The 18,240-nt window shown below is 50.2% G+C and overlaps 1 protein-coding gene across 4 annotated transcripts in view; it reads right to left on the bottom strand.

The window, feature by feature from the left end:
* Nucleotides 1-18,240, bottom strand: part of LARGE1 (LARGE xylosyl- and glucuronyltransferase 1) — a 522,466-nt gene that overhangs the window by 194,432 nt on the left and 309,794 nt on the right. The window lies entirely within an intron of this gene.

Here is an 18,240-nt window from a genome sequence, read left to right as displayed (position 1 = left end):
ATCGTCATTATTATTACGAAAGTCACAGATATGTCTCACAGGAAATTCAGGAAATAAAAACAGAGAAACTAGAAATCATTGTAATCCCATGAATTAGAGGTTGGCACTGTTAACATTTTAGTGGACATTCAATGATTTCCTGTCGATTAGATGCTCAGTTGTTATTTTTTGTTTTTAAACCTTGTGCTGACTCCTGCCAAAGGATTACTTTGAATTTGGGTTTTAAGTCAGACCACCATCCAAACTTCACCATCAGCTCAAAGGCCACTTACTTGATCAGCGAGGCCTCTTCGACCCACACCTCCCAGAGAGAGCAGCTCCTCCCTGGAGCCCGGCGCTCTCGGGCCCCCAGCGCCGCTGTCCTTCCCACCAGGGCACCTACCGCCACCTAACGTACTACACACCTCTGTGTTTCCCGGGGGAGAAGCTCAGTTCTGAGAGGGCAGGGGTGTTTATGTGTTGTTTGCTGCTGTATCCCTGTGTGTCCACGGACCAGGAAGGCTGAAGGAATAAGCTCGGATGATCTCAGGAAGAGCAAAGGCTTCCCTTGGCCAATAAGAACTGTCGGGCACAAGGACCGCTGCTCCAGACGGTGTGGCCTTCGTGGGTTTGCCAGCAGAGGGGCGGGGAGGGGGTAGGTGAGAACAAGAGAGAGAGCGTGAGACCTGGCAGCCTGCTCATTCTCTGGTGGAGCGTGAGCCTGTGGCTTGTCCACTCTGAGCCTCAGTTTTCTCGCTATGGAAATGAGAGGGCTGGACCCCTACGATTCGGGGGTGTGTCTAACTACTGCCACCACCACCCCATCCAGCCCACCTCCGTCCACCGGCCCAGTGCTTCACAGTTTACAAAGTGTTTTCACGTAGAGCATCTCATTCATTGTATCTACTGGCCAACCGGGTCTGCTGCATGGGCAACAGCAGACCCTCCATATCACCCTGCCCAGGCTCTGTAGCTTCAGCTTCACTGGAGAGGACACTCCAGCGTCATCGCAAGATGTCGATTCAACACGGGAGGAGACAGATACCGTGTCACTCCCGAGTTGGACTGCACAGCCATTCTCGGCGGTGCAGATAGACTCTTAAGAAGCTACACCATCGTCTCTCGAGACGGACGGCTGCCGCCGCCGACGACTGGCCAACCGGTGCGAGGTTCTTAGACAGAACATTGGAATCAAACATGCAGAGGGCCCAAGGCGCCATGACAAAGCCAGCGAGGCTAAACAGAAGAGACAAGGAGAGGCCACCAGAGAGATAGAGAAACGCCATCAAGGGAGATTAAACATGACTTCAGAGAGAGCAAGGAAAAGAGCATCAAAAGGTGGGGGAGCTCATGTTCCCATAACTCATCCAAATCCCACTTAAATGCCCCTGAGGCAACAGCCAGGCCCCACCGATCCAGTGGGGAATGCACAGCCGGGTGCCAATCAAGCCTTGCTATCTACACCTCCTCCACTCCGCTGATGAAGAGAGGGGAGGGGGACGGGGGGCGTTCTCCAGCTCCCACTCCTCAAACACGTCTTGAGGGCTGCAGAATCCTCAGCAAAAGTGGCTGCTGAAGCTCCTGGCACCCCTATAGGAAAATATATCTAAAGTCCTATCGAGCCTGTTTTGTAGGTTATATAACTGTGCTCTTATTGTAATTCTGTGACTTTTATCAAAAGGCTCGATCTGAATTGCAGACACAAAGATTCCTCTTTACACGCTCTCCGGATGAGTGACTACAGCCTGAGTTTATTCTCCAAACACCTTTTTTTTTTTTTTTAAAGGAGGAGCGCTTTAGGGCAACAATAAACTTATGCTCCTCCAATTATTCATTCATTCACCTGTTCACCCCACAGATAATTACTGAGCGTCTCCTAGCCACCAGACATGGCTCCAGGCAATGGAGATAAAGAATCCCATTCAAACCGGAGAGAAAGATGCAATTCACGAGCACCAGGAGGGAGACGCTGCCTCCTGCCCCATTACGGATCTGCTGAATCCCTTGGCCCCCACTCTGGGTCCTGAAAGGAGATCATCAAACCTCTGGCTCTGGTTTAGAGCATTCTGATGGGCTTCTCTGCTGCAGTCTTATCTTCCTTCTCTTCCCTTCCTTTCCTCCCCCACACACCCCTCTGGCTGTTTCTCTGCTGGTGAGTTCCTCAAATCCCGACCTCTGGAGAGCGTGATGGTTGTAAGGGCCTTTCCCTCCAGCTGCCGAGCTGGGTAGTCAGAGAGGGTGGCCACCCAGTGTCCATCCACCTTGCAGGGTCAGCAGACGTATCGAATAAGGATGCAGAGTTTTGCTGCTGCTGAGAGGGGACACATTTAGCAGAGTAAGGGGATACAACTCACTGCAATCTGGACGGTAAGTGTGCGTTTGGCCTAGTGTATAGGAGGGCACAGACAGGCTCAAGTGAGGAAGCTGCTGTGTCCCTCATGGGTGGGAAGACCATCCTGGGCACTTGGTTTAAAATTCTGTGTTTTCGGTTTCCCTACCTGCAAAAGGGAGATAATGATATCTCTCCCTCCAGGTTACTGTAAGGATTAAATAAACACTACCTTTACCGAGCATTTACTATGAGTCAGACAGCAGGTGCAGCACTTTTACAAATAGGATTATTTTTTAAAAATCTTCATCTGAGGGCATATTTTCATTGCATTTTAGAGAGGGAGAGAGAGAGAGAGAGAAGCATCAATCGACTGTTTCCTGGGGAATTCTGTGCACCCAGATAGGGGATCGAACCTGCAACCCAGGCATGTGCCCTGAAGGGGAATTGAACCTGCAACCCTTTGGTTACAGGGCAACCCTTCAACCAACTGAGTTACACCGGCCAGGCCAAATAGGATCCTATTTAATCCAATCACTCTAACTCAGGTTAGCCTCAGATCAAGGTACTAGAGGGGGATTTTGTCATTTCCGTTTCCTAGGAAGAGATCCCCCCTCCACCCCAGAGTAACTAGGTTTAAATACTTCAAAGGTGCACAAGACATGTGGTGGAATTTGACTCCGCTGATTGCAATGTCTAGAGCTGTACTGTCTAATAAGAGAGCCACCAACCACATGTGGCTACTTAAATTTAAAGTAATCAAAATCAAATTAGATTAAATTCAGTTCCTTAGTGACACTAGTCACATCTCAAGTGCTTAATGGCCACTGTGGTTAGTGACTAAAGTATGGAACAGTGCCAGCAAAAAATATTTTCATCAACGCAATAAGCGCCGTTGGACAGAGGGAGGGAATGGAAAGGAAGTTATAGGAGGAGAAATAAAAGTCAACACAAGGGCGCGAGGGTCCGTTCCACAGAGGCTCGTGGAATTTTCATCTTTTTGATAATTGGTCAGGATAAGGGGGTGAGGCTGTTCTCAGTTGTGGGCCATCCTGACAAAGTACTTTGGGACATCTGGATGGCTTCACAGCTCCGTCATTAACAGTTCAGCGTCATTTGTAGGTATGACGTGTTCAGATCTTTTACTAACTAGCAAAGATAAAAATAAAGACATTTGTAAAAAAGTCATACAGAACCTACTCCTACAAGCCAATGGCTCCCCTCCCATTTTCCTGGACAATGTTAATGCTCATAACCTAGCACGAAGGAGCTGTTTCCCGAAAATAAACCACGTTCGCGGGCCAATCATCATGACCCGGGAAACTGCTTTGCCATGTCCCCAGACACAAGAAGCCCTCAGTCTAGGTATAACCTAGTCTATGTTGGTGCTTCCACATGTTTGCCAACCTCCCCCGGGGCACAGCCCCTGCTCCTTGTAAAATGCAAATGCAATCACGTCCCCTAGCTTCACGATTTTCAAGAAGCACTGCATTCCCTAGGGTGCCTATCAAGAGCCCTGGGCTGGGGACAGACTCCCCTTCACAACCCAGCTAGAGTTTGCCAAACCCATGCCATTACCCCAGGGCCCCTGGGCCCTAACTGCCCCTCACATTCAATGCCCCAGCAGACTCATTCATTTGTCCATTCATTCATTCATTCATTCACCACGTGTTTATCAAGCACTGCTATGTGCCAAATATTATGCTGGATATTAGAGATACAGCAGTGAAGGAAACAGAAGACAAGATCAGATCCCTATCCTGACAGAGCTCACACTGTAGCAGAAGACAGACAACAGATGGATAAATATAGGAAGACCTACAGAATGCCAGGTGGTGACAGGTGCTACTGAGACCCAAACTGGATGGTGGCGGTTGTAGTTAAACATGATGTTATTTTCTTCAATCCTCTGAAATGTCATTTGTTCCTTCATTTGCTCAAGAAATTTTTATTGAACACTTACCATGGGCTGGGAGGTGCTCTGAGCAGCGAGCAAAACAGACAAAAGCTCTGACATTCTCCTGGCAGAGAGAGACAGTAAACAAGAGGACAGGCGGAGCTCAGAGGAAGGTAAGCCCAAGGACTAGGCAGGTGAGGGGAGAGGGGGGCGCACCGTGGGGCTGGGAGGTGGGATCCCGTTGATCTAGAAGAACGGTTCTCAACCTGTGGGTCGCGACCCCTTTGAGGGTTGAACGACCCTTTCACAGGGGTCGCCTAAGACCATCGGAAAACACATATATAATTACATATTGTTTTAGTGATTAATCACTATGCTTTAGTTATGTTCAATTTGTAACAATGAAAATACATCCTGCATATCAGATATTTACATTACGATTCATCACAGTAGCAAAATTACAGTTATGAAGTAGCAACGAAAATAATTTTATGGTTGGGGGTCCCCACAACATGAGGAACTGTATTAAAGGGTCACGGCATCAGGAAGGTTGAGAACCACTGCTCTAGAAGGTCACCACACCTGAACACTCAGGGACTGGACGGGCACGTTCTGTTGTTTGCTGGAATAAACTTCCGCCACCTCGTACGCATGGCCACTTCCTCTCCGAGCCCTGACCACAATGGTACTTCCTGGAGCTTTTCTGATTCTCCCACATCTGGGTCCTCTCTGTACACTGTAAATATCTTGATTTATCTAGTATCCATCAATATTACATTACCTTTAAGCATTTAGGTGTATGTTAGTCTACTGGGTTCAAACTGCTGAAGGGCAGGGACTGTGCCTTATCCGTCTTCCTTTATTCTGCAAGCTGCACTGGACGACAGCTACGAAGCTTGTCCAGCTTCCCTACCTTAGAGATTAAAAGAAAAACCTCTGCCATTTTGTCCTTATTTAAAAGATCTCTGCTTTTCTTTCCACCTCACCCATCTACAAAAAAGGACTGATGGACCATTTAAATAAAATAAGGCATGCAAACGTATTTAGAGAACACATACAGACTGCTCAGTAAATGCAAGTCGTTGCTATAATTATTACTAATCTAAATTAAATTGTGCATGCCGACTAGAACACGGGTACTGTTATCCAGCAGGTTACCATGATGCTCGTGACCGCAGTCTGACCAGAGAAACACGAAGCCCTAGAATGCCCTGTCTATACACCGGATGTGGCTGAGACTCCTGTTCACGCACCTGCTCACTAAAGGCAGAGCTCCTGTTTCAAGGCACCGCACTGATTTAGAGCCGGTTACTGACCCTCTACGTCAGCGGTTGCCCACCTCTGGGCCACGGACCAGCACTGGGCTGGGCTTGTTAGGAACCAGGCTGCACAGCAGGAGGTGAGCTTGAATGTAATCCATTTGAATTATCCTGAAACCAACCCCCTACCCTGGTCCATAGAAAAGCTGTCCTCCAGAAAACAGGTCCCTGGTGCCGGGAAAGGCTGGGGACCGCTGCTACCTCCTCTACATCACATCCAACATGCTCGGTACTCAAATAGGGTGTCGGTACTCTGTTTTCAGAGCCCGCAGTGCTGACCTTTCAGTGGTTCCTTGCCCCCGACCCCGAGCTGCCGAGCTCACCGTCCATGAGAGTCTTTTCTGCTGCTCACCTCTTCCACCAACTCCCCAGATGCCACCAACTCCCCAGATGCTCTTCCTTCCTATTCATATGTTTCTTCTCTTACGTTGCCTCTATATTACCTGTGAAGCCATGAAAAACCACAGTAGCTCAGACAAAACAGCCTTGTACCACAGGTCCCACATGCACGGCTGTGGGGCCACCTCAGGCAGACACATCTCTGGGTCTCAGAATGTAAAGAGGGGACCACACTGGCTTCCAAGGCATTGAGAGGATGGACGGATGTTAATACAATTCACACAGTCCGCAGAACTGTTATTATAGCTGAGGCTGTTCTGGGTCTGCTTCTAAGCTTTGAGATGTTCGGAAGCTTGCGTTCATGACCATGCTCTTTTCTGAATAGCTGGTGTTCTACTACACGTGGGTATAATGTAGGCAGGAGCAGAGCCACGCGTTTGCACATAGACACCCGCGGGAAGGAAGAGACGGATGTCATTGGGCCTGCATCCGTGGAGGGTCCGACAGAACCTCTGATTAAGGTAGTTACAAAGAGGAATGCATATTCTCGGTGGAGCTATTCCAGCCAGCCAGGACTCAATAATTCAAAAGACAATGCTGGACGCTCATTTCAAGGTGAGAGAAAATTCTGAAGATGAAAGAATCTTCTCAAAACTTCCTTTTAATTGACGTGGTGGTTGGCTGCACCTCCCCTGAGCTTAGCCCTTTTTCTAGGAAGAGGAAAGCGTGTGGGGCTGGGTTGACACTATAAGCAACTTAATTTGAAATTGGAACTCGATCAGTTTTATAGCCCCATTTCTGTGCCTAGTACTGGCCGGATCTGCAAAGTGTCTGAACAGTATGCGTTCAGTAGTCTTTCGGGCTAGTGCTGCCTGCGTAGCAGAAACTAAGCACGCCTGTCAAACTGACATAAAAAAGAAGAGGAATTGAAGATGTGGCTGAATTACTGTGAAATGCACACGAGGTCAAGGGCAAACGACGACCACTCGAGAGCCAGCTGTAACGCGAATCTTCTGCCGAGATGGAGGCGGACCCGCGGATAGGGCTTCGTAAATGAGAAGCAGCATTTCACGGACTATTGAAAACTAAAAAGATTCAAAAGATGCTGTGTTCCGTACAGAGGGGGTGCAGACAAGCGCTGAATGACTACATAGGTGATGAGAGAAAGGAGAAAAGGCAGCAGATGCATAAGTAACAGCAAGACTGATGAGGACTGGCCGGCCGCTGGCAGGTGACAGATGAGTCAGGGTGGCACACCAGGGGAGAGGAGAGGGAAAGGCACTGAAATACTACTGCAGGATGGAGCCCGGTGAGCGGAGAGGCACAGAGGCCCAAGGAGCTTGGGCTGCAGATTCCAAGGCCCGGGGAACAGCATGGGCCTGCCTTGATCCCTGACTGCCAGGTGAGGCCACAGGAGGGTGGCAGGTAAACAATATTGGGTGCAAAGCCACCTGCTAGACACTGTGCCCTGCTTCCCACCCATTACCTCCTTTGAGTCTCCCCCTAATCTACTGAAGTGTAAAGCAGCCTCACCTGGATTTTTTAGCAGAGGAAACTGCGTCTCTAAGTACCCTACGCTGGTCACACAGCGAGCGGGAGCAGAGCAGGGACTGACTGGCTGGTCCATGAGAAGGCCCACGTTGTGTCCCCGGAGCTCTGCAACGTGCGGATTTTCACGCACGGAGTTCCTAACGCCCCAGAGAACGGCCACACAGCCCACAGGAGCCTGGCAGAAGCAAGTGATTTCTTTGACGTCTCAATTTTTATCCTCGTCATTTGCACACCTGGAAAAATTTTCTCTCGTAACATGCTTGCCTGTGTTTTAACTGAAAAAGAATATGTGATGCTTTGAATTATCCTACTTACCACGTGAAAGGAGGTCCTGTCCTTATCCTGGGGGCTCGGAACCATCCGTGACATAACAGCAAGTACTCGGGGCAGGGGGAGGGGGAAGACAAGGGGTGGGCCCTGTGCACCCCGTCTTGAAAGGCAATACAGGCTACCATGCTGCCCTCTAACACCCATTTTCAGGGCAACATTGGAAGTAGCAGAGTACCCCGTTCCAGGCAAGCTTATTGTTGGCAGCCGGGTATGTGGGGAGACCGGTAGCACTCTGGCAAAAGATGGCATGTACTAACAAATTGAGAAACCACCTCTTAGTGCTGCCTTCCTGGTGAAAATCATCTCTGTCCCAATGGCCCTCCCTGTGGGCGGGCGTTTTTCTTTCCATGCCTGCGTCAGCCAGTGTCCTCTGTGTAGGCGACGCAATTGCTCACCCTAATGGTGATGACAAGGGATGCTGAGTGCTGCTCCAAGTACTGGTCACAAGGTTTTACACGGGTTGTCCCCAGTGAACCCCTCTCAACAACCTTATGAAGCAGGCAGTACCATGACACCCACTGTGCAGAGGCAGAAGCCGAGACAGAGAGGCCGAACCGCTTGCCCGCGGTGACCCAGGCTAGGACATCTTGGGGGGCGATTCACGTCACACAATCGGACTCAAGAGCCTTCATTTTAACGAGGGGCCCCAGGAACCCTGGCTGCTTGGTCCACAGTTGCACAGCGGTACAGAGCCTATCACCGTGACCCATTCTCTAGACATAACTAAGAAGCTGTCCTAACCCGTTTGCTAACTAGGGTGCTCTATCCTCTGATTGGGGGGAGGTCACAAGCCGTTTTGTTTGCAAAGGGAACAGAAGTCACTCAAGGTGCTCGTCTACAATAGAAGCGGAGTCTGGCCATGCCCAGGTACAGGGTAAATGTCCAAGTGGAACCTGCTTTCTAAGCGCTTCAGCCCAGAAACCAAGGCTGAGCATTGGTTCATTTATAAATACCAGCAATGCTTACCATTGGTATTAGATATGTAAACAGATGACACATACTTTTGTGTCATACACATACTACATATACATTACAATACATATATAATTCACATGCCGGTATGTAAGAAAATATGCAAGGCTGCTGCTATGTTTCTCTCTTCTTCTAAACACAAGCTTCTCAAAGTAGAAAGCAGGTCTTCTTCACCTTTGAGCCAGCCCCTGGGGCTTAGCACACAGCTTTTTCAACAGTTGGGCACCATGTGGGACACGTGTCCCTCAAAAGACCATTAAACATAAGCTCTGAAGCATCCTTAGACAGCAAAGGAATTAGCGCGGCCCTTACTTCATCTCACCTCCCCAAGCCCTGACTCTTAGCTGTCCGATTACAGGTGCCAACACCCTCTGAGGCCCATGATGTTGACACTTAAGGCAAGGGACAAACATCATTAAAGTGCAGGATCTCCCACGGGGTAAAAGTTCTAGTATGTGTTTGTTCCACCTAAGTCCCTAGGCTTCCTGGTTTATCAGGTGGCTACGTGCCTCACGCTGACTGACGATTCTAACTACAGAATCCCTCTGTGCTCTGCAACTCTGGGAAAGCTACTGCACCTCTGCCAGCCTCTGTGCCCTCACCCACAAAACGGGGAGAATAAAGCACCTCTCCGGCCGCAACTGTTGGAAGAGTAAACAGGCAACATGCATGAAGCTGTTAGCCTAATGACTGGCATTACCGATAAATGAAATGTATTATAATCATTACTTCAGCGCTTGCTAACACAGAAGCTGATGCAAGCAGTGGCTCAATGGAAATTCACAGGTAAAAGAGGGGAAGCGCTGCCATCCCCGGGAGGAATGCAGGAGGAGTGTCCCCCAACTCCCTCCAGCACAGCGGAAGCTCAGGGGAGGGGGCCGACCAGCCTGCTGGACCAAGGGAAAGATGGAGGCTTCTGGGGGAGCCTGTGGAAGGTTTCTGGCCCAGCCCAGGACTCTCCTCTGACAAGCCCGAACACAAGAGGAACCCAGGGAGTGCAGAGGAGTGGGGGGGTGGGCTGTGACACTTCAAAGGAGCCCCGAGGCTGTACTTCAGAGGCGCAGGATTGAAAATGACACGTTAAAGCAGTGGTCCCCAATCTTTCTGGCACCAGGGACCAGCTTCATGGAAGAAGGACAAAGCTCAGGGGAGCTTTGCTGGCTCTCACCCTCTCCTCACCTCCTGCTGGCCTGCAGGCGGGGCTGGGTGGGGACAGGGCGGAGACAGGAGGACCTCAGGGGAGCTTTGCCCATGGCCAGGTTCCCACAGGCCATGAACGGGCACCATTCGCGGCCTGGGGGTTGGGGACCCCTGCATTAAACAGCCGGACTCAGAAGGTCAGGGGGCGAGTGGACTAGAGCCACTCTCCACGTCAGGGACAGAGCTAATGAGGCTTTTCTTGCCACCATCTGTAAAAGTTTATTACTGAGACTTCAAAGGCAGCGCGCAGCAGAGAGCCTCGGGAGAGACACTGCTCCTCCTAAAAACAGGAGCAGGATGCAGAAGGTGCCGACTTGGGGAGAGGGAGGGAGGTGGCCCAAGCCCCAGTGGGCAGTCATCCGGATGCCAGCACCTGGGAGGCTCAGACGCTGACCCCAGTCACAGGGTGGGAGAGACTGGATTACTGGGAGGATTAATTAAGGTCATTATGAAGCAGGAGATGCATTTGTTTCCTGAACTTGCCCCCAGCAGCCTTTGCTTTTGATCTCACGGGCTCTGGCTTTCTTTCCTGGAGAGCGGAGGACGTGGTCGAAGTCTTTCTTAATCTCAGCCTCCTTACTACCTGGCTGTCCACCAACACGTGAACATGGTGGGCCGCACAGCATGGCCGGTGGTTTGAACAATGACTCCTTGGATGCACCTGGCGTGGTGTGGAGGCGGCCGGCCTGCAGCTCAAAGCAAGTGGCTTTCCGACAGTTTGTAATTACGGGCAAAGAAACGATATTCATTCCCTCGTTACACATTTACTGAGTGCTTCCTACCATGTGCCGGGCACAGGGGATATGTGCCTGAGCGATGGCAGCCCAGGCCCTGCCCCTCTGGAGCTTACAGTCTAGTGCAGGCATGTGAACATGAACTAGAGAACCATGCAGATGCACATAAATGCAAAATGACAGCCCTGAAGGGGTGAGGCTGCGGAGGTACAAAATAGGAGGAATCGAGGTGAACAGGTGAGGGGCTCCCAGAGCAGGGATGACAGGGCTGAGGTTGGAAGAACATGCAGGATCTGCCCGGCAGGAGAGGAGGTTAGCCTAGGAACACCGGGAAGTGCATCCCAGTGTGAGGGAAGAGCACGTGTAAGGGCCCCGGGGCTGGTGGTGGGGAGGAGAATGATTCCCTCCCAGAACGCTGAGCACCCGTCTTCCTGGAGCGAGCCCGGGAGAGGGAGGTGTGCAGATCTGAAGCTGAACAGACAGGCAGGCACGGACGTCTGTCTGTGCTGTGCATGGCTTACCACTTCGGCTTCCGCTCCGTGTTCTTAAGTTCAAGAGTAAATGCTGAGTGAACGAAGGCTTTCCTACCGTGCTCCAGGCCCTGTGCCAGGTTTTTATATACTGTGTGTACCTCATGGAATCCTTCAGTTCACTAGTTCTCACTGAATCAACTCGTTTTGTGAGAGAGAAAGATTAGTTAATAAACCCAAGGTTACAGAGGTGGGAAGTTCCGAAGCTGAGAGCCCAATCAGGTATGTTTCAGAAACGTTATAGCCAGGCAGCGTTGTGCAATGGAGTAAAAAACCCACCAGGTGAGTTATGGAGCTAGAATAATGAGGTGGGGAGGGTGTAGCGGAGAACCCAAGGCGTGATTCCCGTGCTCTCAAAAGCACTCAAGTCCGGTCCCTGAGAAGTGGTGCAGCCACTTTGGAAACGGCTCTGGCGGTGCCTCAAAATGCTGTGTGGAGTTACTATGTGACCCAGAAATTCCACCCCTAAGTACATACCAAGAGAAGTGAAAACGTATGTCCATGGAAAAAGTACACGAATGTCCACAGTAGCATTATTCATAATAGTCAACAAGCATTCACAACCTAAATGTCGCGTCAGCTGACAGATGAATAAATAAAACGTGGCACATCCGCACAGTGGAACACCAGGTAGCCACTCAAGGGAACGGCAGACTGATACAGGCTAGAACATGGGAGAGCCTGGAGAACATTCTGCTTAGTCCGAGAAGCCGGGCATGACAAGCAATGTATCACATACTTCCATTTCTATGAAATGTTGAGAAGAGGCGAATTCATAGAGACAGAATATGTAGGTTAGCTGTCACCTAGGGTGGGAGGAATGGGGGAATGGAGAGAGGGAGACTGAGAAGGGGTACACGGTTTCTTCTTGGACTGTGGAGAAAGTATGAAAATTACATTCTGGTGGAGGTCACAACTCGTGAATACACTAAAACCACTGGACAGTACACTACAAACGGGTGAATTTTATCGTATGGGAAAAAACAAAAACAAAAAGAATAGCGACTAAACCCTGGCTGCTGTGGCTCAGTGGACTGAGCGTCGGCCTGCGAGCCAAGCGTCACTGGTTCGATTCCCAGTCAGGGCACATGACTAGGTTGCACATCAGGTCCCCAGTTGGGGGCGTGAGTGAGAGGCAACCACTCAATGATGTTTCTCTCCCTCTCTTTCTCCTTTCCCCTCTCTCTAAACATAAATTAGTAAATAAACAAACAACAACAACAAAAAAGAATAGCGACTAAGAATTCAAATATTAGAGTCCAACTGATGGAGCCTGAATCCCAGCTCTGCTCACTGCCGAGCCACATCCAACAGCGAAGGTGAAATGTTCTCTCCGAGCTCTCGTTTCCACATCTGTGTGAGGGGCATAACACCCCCTCACAGGATTGCCGCGACTACAAAATGAAATATGTCACTGGGAGGGTTAGCATCGTATTTGCCAGCAGATACCCACACTTAACAAAACTGTAATGCCTCGTGTGGATACCGTGATTACTGAAACCATCATTGGTACTCGGCAGCACACTTAATCACGTTTGCAGGCAAACGCTGCATGGCCCGAATGGTCGCCATCGAGCCTGGTCTGGATGCAAAGACAGAGCTCAGGTGGCTACCCCAGGAAGAGAAGGCAACCCTTGGCCAAAGCGTCAGGTGTGGGGAGGCAATGAATGGCCGACTGCCAGGACCACACGGGGCTGCTCCGTTTCTAACAGCTCCAAGTTAAAACTGCTCAGAACATGGAGTATTCCTCAAGAGCTTCGGTCTGTCGGTCTTGTGGGGCTGCACAGGCACGCAGCTTGGAGGGCCTGGCCGTGTCCTCTCCAGTGTCCTGCGATGCACACAGGAGCCCTGGCCTTTGGGCAGGGCTACGGTGGAGGGAGCAAACAGCTGCTAGAACAGCCCAGCCCGTGGCCCATCCAGATGCTGGGCTGAGCCGAAGCTTGGGGCACGCAGATTTTCTGAGGCAGCCCCAGCTTCCATCTGGGGCTGTTGCTAAAACCACTGTCATAGTAGAGATGAGAGGATCCAAATGGGCTTTACTAATCCCTTGTCAGCTCACCTGTCATCCCTACCCCAAGGAGGACCTGCAGGGACTGAGGATGGTTTTCCTGGAAGAAGAAAAGGCTCATTGCGTCCATTAGATATTCCCCAGACATCTGAAGGACCATGCTTGAAAGAGGAATTTTTTTCTGCATGGTGAGGAATAAAACCCGGAACAAGGAGAGAAGTTATAGGAGGAGATTTGGGGCTTAATATGAATAATTTTCAAAGGCCAGAGCTCTTTGGAGGCACAATAGATTGTGATGACAGGTAGTGAGTTCCCCGTCATTGGAGCTGTGTGCCCAGGCTGACGGATGCCTCGGGCAAGGGGAACACGTACTCCAGGCCTTCAGGACTCCTTGCCATGCTGAGATTGTGTCATTTTTAGGCCTTGCCTCTTGGTTCCAGTCATCTGGAATCAATTTCCCTTCTCTTTCCTCATGTACCAATAAATAATGAATCTGACAACTTTACTCCCAGAGCAACACGCACTCTGCTCTGCAAAGCACTGGCCATTCCATGTTGGACATACCTGTCATGCCACCCTCCTTGCCAGGAGCTCCCCAAGGCTCCCCGACACCAGGGCCCTGAAGCACAGTTAGGGGCTGAACGCGTGGGTCAAGGCAGCAGCATCCCTGATGCTTTGCAACTACCAGCTGTTCTCACTCAGTTCTAAGACTCACCGCAATGCAGTCTCTGGACACCTGCCTGCCCAACTCCCTCTGAGACCGGACTTCCCTGAAGGGGGTGGGGGGCTCGCAGCATAGCACTTTGCCTCACGCCACGCCTTAAACATAGTATGTGCTGGACAAAATATATATGCATATTTTTTAATCAGAGAAAGACACATTCTTCTTAGACAGGACTGGGAAGGCAGTTATTGCTTCTGGAACCATTTTCCATTTAAATCCAGGCTTAAATAACAACTTGGGATCAGGCATAGAAAGCACCCTGCTCCTGGGGTCAGAGATCAACACCCCTCAGAGCACAGCCCATGAGCCTTAAAATGCTGGTGTGTCCTACAGGGACCCCCTCCTCCCCGTTGCCTACGCTGGACCCAACCTGCCAAGTTCTGCTCACGGAGGAGCTGAGACAGCAACAGAGTTAGAGAAAGAATCTGTGCGGCCCCAAAGGGATCGCCTCCTTTACTAAAAATTCTAGTAGAATTTCGGGGTTTCTGGCCTCCATTTAGCAAGCTGCTCCGTGACTTGTCTGAGCACAGACTGTGCATCAGGGACTTACACATGGTCCCCGGGAGAGGCCAGAGGAAGGGTCTCTCAGGATGCTCCCAGGCTGAAGGGCCTGGGAGTGAGAAGTCATGGAGATAAGGGAACCTGCGATTATGGTAGTGCCATGCGCCATGATCCATGTAAACACACAGGGGCGTGCGTCCCCAGCCCATGGTGCCACTGAGGCAGGCTGGAAGCGTGGGCTGATGAAATGGATGGATGTCCCAGGCGCCAGGACTAGTTTTGGGACCTGAGAGCTGTGAGCTGTTTGGTTTAGTCAATGGCCGCTGCTTTAGTCATTGGCCGCTGGTTTAGTCATTGGCAGCTGGTTTAGTCAATGGCCGCTGCTTTAGTCATTGGCCGCTGGTTTAGCCATTGGCAGCTGGTTTAGTATGCATGACGCAAAGGGTCCGCGTGCACACCTGGGGCTGCAAGCTGATCCTACAGAAGAGCCTGGAGTCCCCGGCTCAGGGTGTTGATGGTCCTTCAGTATATGCCCAGGAGGAGTCACGCCCAGAGGAATGAAACGGTGACACCTGCTTTGACAGGGGTGAACCCTGAAGGCTTTATGCTCCGTGTAATAACTCAGGCACGAAAGGACAAATACCGTCTGGTTCCATTTCCGTGAGGTGCTCGGGGCAGTCAAACTCCCAGAGTGGGTCCCAGCGCTGGGGGAAGGAGGAACGGGGAGCTGTTGTCATTGGTGGAGATGGCTGTGCAACAGTGTGGATGTTAAGCTTAACGCTGCTGAACTGTGCACTTAAAAATAGTTATAGTGGTCAATTCTGTTATGTATATTTTATCCTAGCAAATTTGTAAAAGAAAGGAAAATATGCAGGAAGCATGGTGTTCTGAGAAGCACACCCTTCTCTGATCCATGAAAGTTCAGGAATCTCTGATGTCCTGCCCTGATGTGCTGCAGGAACCCCAGTCCCATGGGAACTGTCCCAGACTCATCGTCGTCGTCGGCAGCCGTCCGTCTCGAGAGACGATGGTGTAGCTTCTTAAGAGTCTATCTGCACCGCCGAGAATGGCTGTGCAGTCCGACTCGGGAGTGACACGGTATCTGTCTCCTCCCGTGTTGAATCGACATCTTGCGATGACGCTGGAGTGTCCTCTCCAGTGAAGCTGAAGCTACAGAGCCTGGGCAGGGTGATATGGAGGGTCTGCTGTTGCCCATGCAGCAGACCCCCCCTCTCTTCGCAGCTGAAGGGTCCAAGGGAAAGACGGAGTCAATACAGCTTGGCTTCAGGTGCGCCGCAGACTAACTCCGCAGATAACCCGGTACTTCTAAAAGAGCTGTTATCTCCTGAAAGAGGGGAACCTTGAAGTCGCCCAATTTCTCCTGCCTCCCTGAGTGTTTAATCAACTTCTCTAATTGTATACCTTTAGGTTGAGGGGAGAAAGGAGACAGCTGAAACAGCCAGGCTTCCCTTTGATAGCCTGCTCCCTCTTCTAATTAACAAGACCCCGCACGACTAAACAGATGCCAGCTTCAGAAACTTTCACCGCGATGAGCTTTGATCGTGGTGGAGCGCAGAGTATCTGCACAGAACAAGGGGATCCACACAGCCAAAATCAGACTCTGTTTAATGCAAGTGCACTCCACTCGATCCCACAATCTGAGGACCTTCTGGAGGGTCCACCCTGGGCAAGGCATGGGGGGTACAGCAGAGACTGGGAATAAGATACAATCATTGCCAACTGGAAGGGGCTTTGAGGGAACCAAAGTAGCCTTTCGCCTCTTCCAACATACACCGTCTCCACGGACAAGTGGATGGGAAGGCCATGTTGAGTCTATACTTAACCATTCTCAAAAGAGTTTTTTAAAAATCTGCATTTGGTAACTCAACACTGAAGTTAACCTATTTGACTTTCTACTGGAAAATTATCCTTTCTTGGTTTCTCTTCTTTCTCTGTGATTCTATTCTCTCAAAATTCAGAGAGAACTGTCTTCTGGTGAGCTCATCCAACAATTTCGGTCATGCTATCAATCACTTTCTGCTTCCCGGAGAAAGTTACAAGGTAAACCCCGAGGTCGCTCTAGGAACCAGGCAGATGCGTCCAAAAGGCTGATTCACAACTCCAACCCCCCACCTGGAATCAGCTCATCCTGGCAGGCATTAGAAAACACCACTGCCTATTCTGACTTCAGGTGATCTTGTTTCCAGAGAAGCATCTTTCCAACTGCAATGCTGTTTGCATGCAAAAGACAAAAACAGGCAGGAAAGTGTTGGAAAAAACCCAGAGTGAATTCGAATGGTGGGGATGCCTTTGAACCACAACTGTTTTTCCTCTCTAGAGTCATTAGTGCTAATTACTAGCAACTACCCTGGTGACAAGTGCTCACAGTTACTCGGTTGCTAATTAGCTTCAATTTACCGCTCTGATTGTGTGGTCACAGGTGTGTATTTGCCTGGGGAGTGGGGAACATCAGGCCTTAGGCCGACCTTACAAAAGGCATCACCTGCCTGACACACTCCACCTAACACAGTGGCTCTCCAACTTTCCCCTGCATCACCTGGAGGGTTATTAAAACACAGACTGCTGGGCCCCGCTCCTAGAAATTCTGATTCAGGAGGTCTGGGGTGGAGGCTGAGAATTTGAATATCTAACAAGTTCCCAAGTGATGCTGATGCCGCTGGTCCCAGGGCCACCTGTCGAGAACCACTGGCCTCACTAAACTCAGCCAAAGCAGGTGCTGCCTCTTCTGCCCCAGGTGTCCCATCTGCCACATGGAGGCAGTGCAGCCAGACAAGTGCCACGTGGGTCTCAGTGAGCATCACACTGCACAGGTGCCATGTTTCACAGGAGGACACCCGTCGAAAGATGGGGACCTAGAAATGATTTGTGGCTTTTTTTTCTGCACCAAAACCTAACTGGACATTTGACAATCTCTCTGTTCTGCTTTTCATTTGGACAGAATGACTCAGAGAGTAAAGGCAAAGTGCGTGATGCTCATTGACCTAGGCTCCAGCTAGCTACGGCGACCTAGCAATTCAAAAAGTCCTTGCTAGGCTCATCTCCAACCCTGGTCTTCATAACCATTTTAGACCTAAAGACATAGAATGTGTGACTACAATAATAAAATAAAATAAAGATTCCAGCCTCCACCCGCGAGATTAGAGAATAAACTAGAGGCATGAGCGCATTCCATTCAACAAACCACCATAAGCAGGCAATGTGCCAGGAGGGAAGAGTGTAAGCATGATAACAGGAACTACTATTTATGAAGGCTCGCCTTACACCAAGCAGTATCAAGGTGATGGTCCTCCATCCTGAAGCAGCCTTGGAAGGGCGTGGCCATCATGGTGACGTCAGCCAATGAGCACCCAGTGCCTGCTGGGTCCCACTCCTCCTCAAAGCACTTGCACACATTTACCTATTTCATCACCATAACAACCCTGTGAACGAGCAACTTTACAGAAGTGGAAACCAAGCCAATGCCACTCGACTAACACAGGGGTGGGCAAAAGCAGGCTTACAGTTTTAAGTACGTGAAACAGTTTCTTCTTCTATTGTTACTTATTAATATTATATTATTTACGTGCACTATAATGGTCAGCCTCCTTTCGGCCACCCCTGTAAAAGGTGGAGATAGAATGTGCGCCCAGAGCACCTGCCTCCAGAGGCCCTGCCACCTACGCTCCATTGTCTCTGCAGACGCGTGACCCCACCTGTGTTTCGACAGGCAAGAGAACGAAAGCCCACAGAAGTTACAAACTGACTTAGCTTTTTTTTTTTTTTTTTTTTAAATGAATTTACTGGGGTGCCATTGTTCACAAAACCAT

Source organism: Furipterus horrens, unplaced genomic scaffold (assembly GCF_987537825.1).
Source record: "Furipterus horrens unplaced genomic scaffold, mFurHor1.1.pri manual_scaffold_4, whole genome shotgun sequence".
NCBI lineage: Eukaryota > Metazoa > Chordata > Mammalia > Chiroptera > Furipteridae > Furipterus > Furipterus horrens.
The sequence above is the reverse complement of the archived record's forward strand: the minus strand, read 5'-3'. Positions and strand labels throughout refer to the sequence as shown.